Genomic DNA, 11971 nt, shown 5'->3' with positions numbered 1-11971 from the left:
CTGAGAGCAGTCGGGAGTTGGTTCTTGGACAGGAGTCCACCCCCTCCCCCAGTTGCCAGCCTCCAAAATAAAGCAACCTTTCCCTTCCTACCAACACTCATCTCTCGAGAATTGGCTTTCCAGCGGCAAGCAGCCGGACCTGGGTTCGGTAACACAGAGAGGATGAAGAAAGCCAGGACTGTGCCCCAGCCTCTAGGATCCTGTCAGATGACTAGCTAATATAACTAATACCAGTAGCTAGCTTTTAACTCTATGTTGTAGGTAACAACTGTAAGCATTTGACAAGTATAATCCCATTTAATTCTCACAGCAACCTGGTGAAGTAGGTTATCCCTATTTGCAGAGGTAGAATGACTCACATACTACCAGCAAGTGATGGAGCCAATGTAAACACAAGGTCTGTCTTCAGAGCCTGCACCTGAGTAACTTACCTAAAATCGCAGTTAAGTGATAGAACGGGAACTTGAATTTAGGCCTTCTTTCTCCAAATCCCTGTTGCAGCCTCTATACCAGCTGTTCTCAATTTTCTTTTTTTTTCTCAGGACCCTTTATACTTTTAATTATTGAGAACTCTATAAAGAGTGTTTATGTAGATTGTATCTACCACTATTTACTGTACTAGATGTTAAAACCGAGAAATTTAAACATTTAATTCATTTAAAAATAAGAAAATCCATTTTATGTAAATATTTTTACAGAAAAATAACTAGTTTCCAAAATAATTGTTTAAAAACCAGAGAAAAGGATGACATTGCTTTACATTTTTGTGAATTTCTTTAATGTCTGGCTAGATAGAAAACCACTGGATTCTCATATCTGCCTCTGCATTCAACCTGTTACAATTTTAGTTTTGGTTGAAGTATATAAGGAAAATCCAGCCTCACTCCACTGTGTAGTTGAAGAAAGAAGGAATCTTTTTTTTTTTTTTTTTTTTTTTGTGGTACGCAGGCCTCTCACTGCTGTGGCCTCTCCCATTGCAGAGCACAGGCTCCGGACGCGCAGGCTCAGCGGCCATGGCTCACTGGGCCCAGCCGCTCCGCGGCATGTGGGATCTTCCCGGACCAGGGCACGAACCCGTATCCCCTGCATCGGCAGGTGGACTCTCAACCACTGCGCCACCAGGGAAGCCCAAGAAGGAATCTTTTAATGGCCTTTTCAGATAATTGTGGAGTATTCTTTTTACTACTACAATAAAATTCAACAAATGGTAGGTTCTTAAAAGTTAGTGGCAATGTGGAATCTGAAAACATATTAGTGAATTTTTGTACTCTGATACTTTAAAACCCATTGGTCTTGGGCTTCCCTGGCAGTCTGGCGGTTAAGACTCTGCGCTTCTGCTGCAGGGCGCGTGGGTTCGATCCCTGGTCGGGGAAGTTCCACATGCCGCAAGGTGCGGCAGAAAAACAAAAAATCCCCACCATTGGTCTATCTTGCACTTTGAATAGATCTTTTACCCATGCATGACTGATGACATCATGCATAGGTCATTTGTAAAATTTCAGTTCACTGAGCTATGCAGCCTTTCAAATGTTAACGTATTTCACTATTTTTTTAATTACCACCAATCTAATTAGAAGTCTTTTAAGTATCAGGAAGCTGTCAAGCTCATAGCAGATAAAGTCTTCCAAAATCCTTTTTCCTGTAAAGGTCTAATTTCATTATTGGCAACAAATACTGTCAGTTGTTTTCCTTGAAGTAACAATCTCACTTTTTCTAGAAAAGTTCTGCCAAATACCTAAATCTGCATAGCCACAGTTTGTCTGTTGTTTGTACTTTCAACTAAAAATGATGTTCCATGAAAAAAAATAGTAGCTAGTTCAGTTACCAAGTCAAATAATGTCACGTGCTTTTTCCTCAAGTGACCAGCTGCAATATATTGGTCATTCAGATGAATGTATATATTAATTCACAATTCCTAGCTCACAGCTCCCAAAACCCTTGGACTTTCCTGAGCTATAAAAGCAGTGAGATAACATTTGGTCTCTTGTCCTCAGGTCCTGAAAACGCTTCAGAGAAAGTGACTTTTGGATCCCACCGAAGGAGGGTGGCTGCTTGCCAGGAGAGCCAACCATGTGGTTAGAGGGTGGGACCTTTCAGTCCCAACGCCCAACCTCTAGGGAGGGCAAAGCGGCTGGAGATTGAATCCGTTGCCGACGGCCCAGTGACTGAGTCATGCCTTTGTAATGAAGCCTCACTAAAAATCCAAAGGACAAGGTTCAGAGAGCTTCCAGGTTGGGGAACATGTGAGGATTGGGGAGAGTGGTGCACCTGGAGAGGGAACGGAAGGTCTGCCCCCCCCCCCGGGCCATGCCCTATGTATCTCTATCATTCATCTGGCTGTCGTTTTATATCCTTTTATAATAAACAGGTAATCTAGTAAATAAATGGGTTTTCCTGAGTTCTGTGAGCCGTGCTAGCAAGTTAACTGAAGCCAAGGAGGAAGTCATGGGAACGTCTGGCCTATAAGAATTGCTTGTTGGTGTGTGGAGGCCTCTACACACACACTGGAATTGGGTCCAGGAACGCTTTTCCCCAGTGTACTTCAGCCCGCAGAATTGCTTCCTGCGTACTAATCATTTTGTCACACAGAATGTGAAAAAGGTGTGAACTCAAGGGTTACGAGTTAATAAAATTCATAATTTTTACTCTTCGTGAAGTATATTTTTAAGTGAAACTGGCACTGTTTTTATTACAAATTCAGGGCAGTGGACAATACGGTGACTGGTAGAACAATTTGTTTCCACTGCCTTAATTCCTGGTAAGGCGCCAGCAATTTTACCCACCATTGCTTTTCCATCAACAGTGCAAATGTCAACAGCATAGCAAAAAAGGCAAATCATGTCCCGGTACAATTAAGAAAACCGTTTTGATCTTGTGACCCCTAAAGGGGTCTCTGAGACTCCCAGCCTCCATGGACCACTCTTTGAGAATGACAACAATTAAATGTGCCTAATCTGGGGCTTGGAATACAAAAGCAATGAATAACACAATACCTACCCTGAAGGAGTTCACAGTCTCAATAGGAAACACAGGCAGGTAAACAAATAAATATATCTTGTTGAACACAGATGTAGAGAGCAAATGTATGGACACCAAGGGGGAACGGGAGGTGGAGTGGGATGAACTGGGAGGCTGGGATTGACACATATACACTACTATGTATAAAACAGACAACTAATGAAAACCTACAGTACAGCTCAGAGAACTCTACTTAGTGCTCTGAGGTGACCTAAAAGGGAAGGAAATGCAAAAAAGAAGAGATATATGTAAAAAAAAAAAGAAAAGAAAAAGAAAAGCACAGGAATATGAACATTTCTTCATATTCCCATGACAATAAATACTCTGGGTTCAAACCTCAAAAAAAAAAAAAATATCGCGTTGACTGCTACAACAGAGACCAGATACACCAATAGTTACAAGAGAGGGAGTAATCTCATGTCCAGGCATACCTCCAGAAATTCTCATTCAGTAGGTCTTCGGTGGGATTCAGGAATCTGCATTCTAAACAAGCCCTCTTGGTGATTTGGATGCAGACAGCATGAGATCCACACTTTGAGAAACACTGCCTTAAGAAGTATAAATTCTAGGTTTCCAAGAAGGCCCAGCAGGTAGGTAGTTTCAGAAAGAGAGAATATCTGATATCTCTCAAAAAACCACCAGTTGGGCTTCCCTGGTGGCACAGTGGTTAAGAATCCGCCTGCCAATGCAGGGGACACAGGTTCAAGCCCTGGTCCGGGAAGATCCCACATGCCGCGGAGCAACTAAGCCCGTGCGCCACAACTACTGAGCCTGTGCTCTAGAGCCTGTGAGCCACAACTACTGAAGCCCGCGCGCCTACAGCGCGTGCTCCGCAACAAGAGAAGCCACCGCAATGAGAAGCCCACACACCGCGATGAAGAGTAGCCCTCGCTCGCCGCAACTAGAGAAAGCCCGCGCACAGCAATGAAGACCCAACGCAGCCAAAAATAAATAAATAAAATAAATTAATTTTTTTTAAAAAAGAAAGAAACCACCAGTTAATTTCACTGGCTATTGCTGTTGCAGTGGTATATCAAATCTTTTACCAGAAAAAGGCTTAAAAGGTAAAATCTGAAACAAAGTATTTTTTCCCTTTCAATGCTCCAGCACAGGAGACAACAAACTTTCTTCTGTAAAGGGCCAGATAGATATTTTAGGCTGTGTGGGCTGCAAGGTTTCTGTGGCATCCAATCAGTTTTGCTGTAGCACAAAAGCAGCCAGAGACAGTATGTAAACCACTGGGTGTGGCTGTGTCCCAATAAAACTTTATTTACAAAAACAGGCAGTGGGTTAAATTTGGTCCCTGGTGGTAGTTTGCTGACTCCATGCTCCAGTGCAAAAGATAATGCTAATGGCCAGTAAGCTGCCTAAAGAGCAAAAGCAACAGTCTAAGGGTCATGAAACAACTGGATTTCACATCTAAAGTCGGAATAATTGTTAGGCATCAAAAGGTATTGTGTTGAGTGCCTATCAAGGGATTAGGTGCTACGAGGATACATGGTTTTTGGAGACAGAAGTTCTCAACCCCTGGTGGACACGTCGGCATCAAAAGTTGAGAAAACTCCGCAGTTGTTTCTGATGATCTGACAATAAAATAAGCAGGCCAGGCTGTGACAGTGATTCTCAAACTCTAATGAATAGAAGGGTATGCTAAGTAGATTCTTTAAATTTCAGGTCCAAACCCAAGACAGTTAATCAGAGGGGTCATGAATCTACATTTTAAACAAGAATATACAGGCTGCTGCTATGACTTTGTTTATAAAAGAATGTTAGAACTAGAGGAACCATAGAGACATCAGTGTGACGTTCTCTTCCAGCCCAAAGTTGGTGAGTTTTATAAGTCCATAAACCATTCATAAAAATGCATTTTATTACTTTATAGCCACAACTGAATAGTTCCTGCCCTCAAGCTGAATAATCTTAGATTTTTTTTTCCCCACTTTGAGGCAAGTGATTTGCCTCTGTCTCACTTCAATGAAGACTGTTTTGAGCTGATAACTTCAGTTGAAGCTGTGCAGCAAGGTGTCTCCTTGGGCCCCTGGAGGTTTCCATCAAGCCAAGGTTTCCTCTTGGCTAGGGTTGTCGAATTGAGCATATGTAAATGTAGCAAATGCAAAAGTTAAATACAACACTTTTAGGAAACAATAAGAGAAAATCTTCAGGAACTGGGGGTAAGCAATGAGTTCTTAGAGACTTGACACCAAAAGTTCTCAGAAGGAAAAACTGATAAATAGGATTGCATCAAAATTAAAAACTTTTGCTCTGTGAAAAACTCTGTAAAGAGGATGAAAAGACAAGCGACAGACTGGGATAAAATACTTGCAAAGCACCAATCTGACAAAAGACCAGTATCTAGAAAACACATAGAATTCTTAAAACTCAGCAGTGAAAAGACAAACAATGGAACCCAAATTTATTTTCAATATCATTCTTCAATAAGAGGGACCAGGGCTTCTTGGAGGAGCAAATGGTTCTAGCGCTGGAACAGGAAATATGCAGGATGAGCCTGAAGAATCACGTAGTGCCAGAAAGTGAGGAGGGCTCCAAAAAGAAAAAGCCCCCACAATCATGGGGGTGTGTCAAAAGGACACAACTGAAAGAGCTCCCAATGGCCAAAGCAAGACATTCTGAGCAACAAAATAAGTAAGGTAGGGCTTCCCTGGTGGCGCAGTGGTTGAGAGTCCGCCTGCCGATGCAGGGGACACGGGTTCGTGCCCCGGTCCGGGAAGATCCCACGTGCCACGGAGCGGCTGGGCCCGTGAGCCATGGCCGCTGAGCCTGCGCGTCCGGAGCCTGTGCTCCGCAACGGGAGAGGCCACAACAGTGAGAGGCCTGCGTACTGCATAAATAAATAAATAAATAAATAAAGTAGCATTAGATCATAACACAAAGTATAAAATAAATATCTATGGGTCCACACAGATATAAATGACTGATTAAACAAATAAATAAACGGGAGAGAATGACCAAATCTACCTTGCAGGTAAATTCTAAAGAATTAACATAGATAAACACCCTCACCGACATGGAGGATAACTCCCCATCCCCTAAGTGTGGAGCTGCAAATGGGGACTTCCAAAGAATACAGTATGAAAAGGGGGAAAAAAGAAATAGTAACTGTGTAGTGCAGAAACCTGACAGACTCTACCTCAGCCAGGTGATGAAGGTTAACATCAACAGTATGAGCTATGTAGATCGCAAATACATTTGATATATGATGAGAAAGGGCACTTACCTCTGTGGTCTTCCTCCCCCAAATCCAAGCCCCAGTGTAATTATCAGAAAAGCACCAGACAAATCCCAGTTGAGGGGCATTCTACAAAATATCTGACCTGTACTCCTCAAGGCTAGCAAAGTCATCAGAAACAAGGAAAGTCATGGGTGTTCCCTGGTGGCCTAGTGGTTAGGATTCCAGGCTTTCACTGCCATGGCCCGGATCCAATCCCTGGTCGGGGAACTGAGATCCCACAAGCCATGCAGTGTGGCCAAAAAAAAAAAAAAAAAAAACCAAAAAAACAAACAAGGAAAGTCTGAGAAACCGGCACAGCCAAGAGGTTCCTAAGGAGATATGATGACTAAATGTAATACGGTATCCCGAATGGCATCCTGGAAGAGGAAAACGGTGTTAGGTAAAACCAAAGGGAATCTGGATAAAGTATGGACTTTAGTCAACAAGAATGTATCAATACTGATCCATTAATTGTGACAAACGTACAACACTGATTTAAGGTGTTCATAACAGGGTGTGGGGTATATGGGAGCTCTGTAGTATCATCACAATTTTTCTGTACATCTGAAGTACTCTACAATAAGAAGTCTATTAAAATAAACCCAGTTAGCAAGTGGGCAAAAGACACACACAGACATTTTACAGAAGAGAATACACAGATGGCAAATAAGCACATGAAAAGATGTTCAACATCATTAACCATTAAGGAAATGCAAATTAAAGCACAATGAGATATCACTACCTACCTACCCATCAGAATGGTTAAAATAAAAAATAGTGACACCACCAAATACTGGCAAGAATGCAGAGAGACTCATACATTGCTGGTGGGAATGTAAAATGGTACAGCCACTCTAGAATAGTTTGGTAGTTTCCAAAAAATTAAACATGCAACTTTCATATGACCCAGAACTACACTCCTGGGCATTTATCCCAAAGAAATGAAAACTATGTCCACACAAAAACCTGTACATGAATGTACATAGCAGCTTTATTCATAATAGCCCAAACTGGAAACAACCCATACATCCTTCAAGAGGTGAATGGTTGAACAAACTGTGGTACATCCATATCATAGACTACTACTTAGCAATAAAAAAGAACTACAGATACAGGAAACAACTTCGATGAATGTCAAGAGAGTTATGCTGAATGGAAAAAAAAAAAACAATCTCTAATGGTTACATACTATACAATACTATTTATACAGCATTCTCAAAAGGACAAAATTTAGAAATGGAGAACAGATTAGTGGTTGCCAGGGGTTTAGCATGGTGGGAAAGGAGAAGCAGGTGCGGCTGTGAAAGGTCAACAGGAGGAAGAGTCATGGTGATGGGACTGTTCTGTATCTTGACCATATCAATGTCAATATCCTGGCGGTGACATCACAGTAAAGTTTTACAAGATGTTACCATTGAGGGAAACTGGGTAAAGGGTACAGGAAAGCTCTGAATTATTTCATAAAACTGCATGTGAATTTACAATTATCTCAAAATAAAAACTTTAATGAAAAAAATACAATATAGGGAATTCCCTGGCAGTCCACTGGTTAGGACCCCGCACTCTCACTGCTGAGGGCTGGGTTCAATCCCTTGTCAGGGAACTAAAATCCCACAAGCCATGTGGCATGGCCAAAAAAATAAATATATAAATAATGCAATAGAGTTGGTACTCCTATCGATGGGTTCCACATTCACGGACTCAACCAACTATGGACTGACAGTATTTGGAAAGAAAAAGAATTCAGGAAAGTTCCAAAAACTTGAATTTGCTGCATACCCGGCAACTATTTACATAGCATCTACATTGTATTTACACCTACTTACACAGCATTTACATTGTATTAGGTATTATAACTAGTCTAGAGATGACTTAAAGTATATGGGAGGATATGCACAGGTTTTATGCAATACTACAACATTTTATATAAGGGACTTGAGCATCCATGGACTTTGGTATCCACGGCGGGGTCCTGGAACCAATCCCACGGATACTGACGGATGACTGTACTCCTAGTTATCTTGGATTTCAGAAAAACAATCATTTTTAGTATCATTATGTCCCATGCCATATGTGGAACACACTGATACTAAAAGGTGACTTGTTGTTTATCTGAAATTCAAATGTAACTGAGGGTCCTATATTTTATCTGGCAATACTACCCTTGGCATTAGCTTATCAGGATAAGGTATATATTGCAAAATAAAAGAACATTTAAAAGTTGGCTACAGGGCTTCCCTGGTGGCGCAGTGGTTGAGAGTCCGCCTGCTGATGCAAGGGACACGGGTTCGTGCCCCGGTCCGGGAAGATCCCACATGCCGCGGAGCGGCTGGGCCCGTGAGCCATGGCCGTTGAGCCTGCGTGTCCAGAGCCTGTGCTCCGCAAAGGGAGAGCCCACAACAGTGAGAGGCCCACATACTGCAAAAAAATAAATAAATAAAAAAAGTTGGCTACAGAAAATGTGCCCTGATCTCAGAAACCCCTAAATCCTCCCTTCTCAGCAGCTGGCATCTCCTCTGCCTAACATTTTATTACAACAAATGTGCTACTGCCCACCACTCCTGATGAGAAAAGCCACATAGAGTATAAAACCCTCCTATCTTCACAGAGGAGTAAAAATTATCCAGATAATCCTCCCTTCTCAACTTCAACTCAAAATAGCTATTCCCTCCAAGAACGATTATGAAAAAATAATAATTAAACAGAATAGTCAGGAAGCATTTTCTAGAAGCAATTTGGGGTCTCCAGTATAACAACGCTGTAAAAAACACAACCAAGAAGTAATAGACATCTGAAAAAATCTCTAACATGAAAAAGATGGAGATTGAAAAAGAAAGGAAAACACAACTTTGTAGGAAATTTATTTGAGAAGAAAAAAAATCAAGAAATTATCATTAATATCCTCAGAGATATAAGATGCTATACCCACAAACAAGAGCAGAATCCCATAGAGAACACAGAGCACAAAAAAATTCCTAGAAACTAAAAATATGATAGATGAAACAAAATTCAGTGGAGTTGGAAGATAAAGGTGAGTAAATCCCCCACAAAGTACAGCAAAAAGGCAAAAAATGAAAGTGAAAAGATAAGTAAATCAAAGAACCAGTCTAAGAGATCTATAACAGAAACAGCAGGAATTCTAGAAAGATGTAACAGAGATTAGCGTAGCAGAGGAGGAAAAGAAACAAACAAACAAAACTCAAGAAAATGTTATAGGGCTTAAGGGCAGGAGTTTCCAGAATGAAATGTGCCCAGCAAAGTGGACAAAAACAGACCCATACCAACACTGTACTGTAGAGGGGACAAAAATATCCTACAAGCTTCCAGGAAGAAACACTAAGTTTTAAACAAAGGATCATGAAAACACATTTTCAAATATGCCAGATGGAAAAAAATTACTTCCTATGCACCCTTTTCCAGGAAGCTACTGGGGAACATGCTCTACCAAAATGAGGGAATAAACTGAGAAAGAGAAAGACACAGGCTATGGAAAAAAGGAATCCAACAGAAGGGGTGGAGAGAATCCCCAGGATGAACAGAAGACACCAGAATGAAAGTATGCACCAGGAACATACAAGTGCTGCAGGCAGAGGGCTCCAGGAACGCGTCTTCAGGAGCCTAAAATTGATAAAATATGTCTGAGCATCTTAAGAGAAGATTTAGACAAATGATGGAGGGTTTGAGGTCAAATCAGTCATAAGCACATAGGCAAACAAAATAAGTATGACATGATTCATTCCAGAGAAAACAAGTTGTTGTTCAGGAAAAGAAAAGTAAGCAGTTTACTGCATGACTGAGCTCTGGGCAGCATTTAGATAGTATAATAACGTACAACAGAATTACCATGTAAGTGGAGTGAGAAACTGGAGGGATCAGAGCTGGGATGTGTGTATGGTAGAGGCAGAGAGACCTAACCTTCATCCTCTACAACAGAAAATCAGTAGAAATGACCTAAAATTGATAAATCAAAAGGGAGCAATACAACTGTGTAATTAAAAAAATATGGAGATAATTTTTTTAAAAAACTCAATTGAAAGTAGTTACTTTTGTAGAAGGAAAAATGGGAGTGGAACCGAAGAGTGATCTTTTTCATAGAATTGACTTTTTTTGAAGATTTTTTTTTTTTTGATGTGGACCATTTTTATAAAGTCTTTACTGAATCTGTTACAATATTGCTTCCGTTTTATGTTTTGGTTTTTTGGCCGCGAGGCACGTGGGATCTTAGCTCCCAGACCCGGGGTCAAACCCACACCCCCTACATTGGAAGGTAAAGTCTTAACCACTGGACCACCAGGAAGTCCCAGAATTGACTCTTTAAACTGCTAACTTCCATAGAATTATTTGAGTCTTCAAACTCATAACTTTTTTAAAAAGAAAAAAAGATGAAAAACTCCAGTCCTCAAGTATCCATCCCCCCCAAAACTTTTTTTAATGCCAATTTAATCCATATTCTTCAACTTAAAAAAAAAAATCTTCCCACCTCTAATGGTATTATATTAACCAACTACAAAACTGTTTTCAAAACCCCATTTTTCAAAGCACTTAAAAGAATTCCCCACCAACAATGTAGAGACCAGCCCATCCTGCTAATACTTCATTGGGACTTAAATTCATCTAAATATTTACATTGGCGTTTATATTTGGAACAATAGTGGCTTATTATAGAGAACATAGCTGTGTTTAACATGCCAGATCTGGATAACTTTATTCAAGATTTTGACAGAAATTATCCCCAAAGTAATATTAAACTTAGACACTTTTTAAAAGTCCAGATGTGAAATACCAAAAAAAATTTGAATTCAGTCAAGAGTCAATACTAAGTCAAGAACTGAATCAGATCCACAAAAAATGAATACTATTTTCCTTCTTATATTCACTATATTTTCTGGCACAGGTTGCAATTTAGTTTTCCTTTCCTTGACATTGGCATTTGGAATCATTTTAACATGGTTTACACCTTTAAGTTCTAAGTCTGTACTTACCCTGAATATCTTATTATAATTAAAATTATAAATCCAGAAGCAATAGCCCTCCCTTACAGAAAGAATCCAACTAATACATGTAGAAGGAATAAGAGAAACAAAGTCACATTCGAACACCACAGTAGTAACAAGCAAGATCTGCCAGTGGATACAAAAATGAGTGGGCAAAAGTTTTAGCAGAAACAGGACATTTGCATAGCTCACATTATCTCTAGCAAACATTCAGTCATTATGAAGGAAAACATAGTAAGTTTACAGCAGAGAATCCTAGCAGACGCCACCTCAGGTAGTGGCTAAGGTTAATAACACCAGAAATACATTACCGCATCAGGTGTCAAGATACACTGTCACAGATCGGAGGACGCTATGATGACATGACAACTAAATGCGAGGCAGGATCCTGGATTGGATCCTGAAACAGTGAAAGGACATTAGTGAAAAGACTAGAAAATCCCTACTTTCAAAACTCTCTACTTTAGTTAATAGCATTATATCAAGGCTAATTTCTTAACTTGACAAATGTTCTACAGCTATGTAAGATGTTAATATAAAGGGAAGGTGAGCGAAGAGTATACAGAAACCGCTGTTTTTGCAGCTCTTCAGGAGGTCTAAAATTATCTCAAAACTAAAAAAAAAAACTGTTAAAAAACATACACACACACATATATATGTGTGTGTGTATAATGTGTGATTTATAGATTAAAAAAATCAAGACCTCAGGGAAATTGGTATCTTGGGCACT

This window comes from Grampus griseus (assembly GCF_964374135.1).
Source record: "Grampus griseus genome assembly, chromosome: 21".
Taxonomy (NCBI): Eukaryota; Metazoa; Chordata; class Mammalia; order Artiodactyla; family Delphinidae; genus Grampus; species Grampus griseus.
This window is presented reverse-complemented; position numbering follows the sequence as displayed.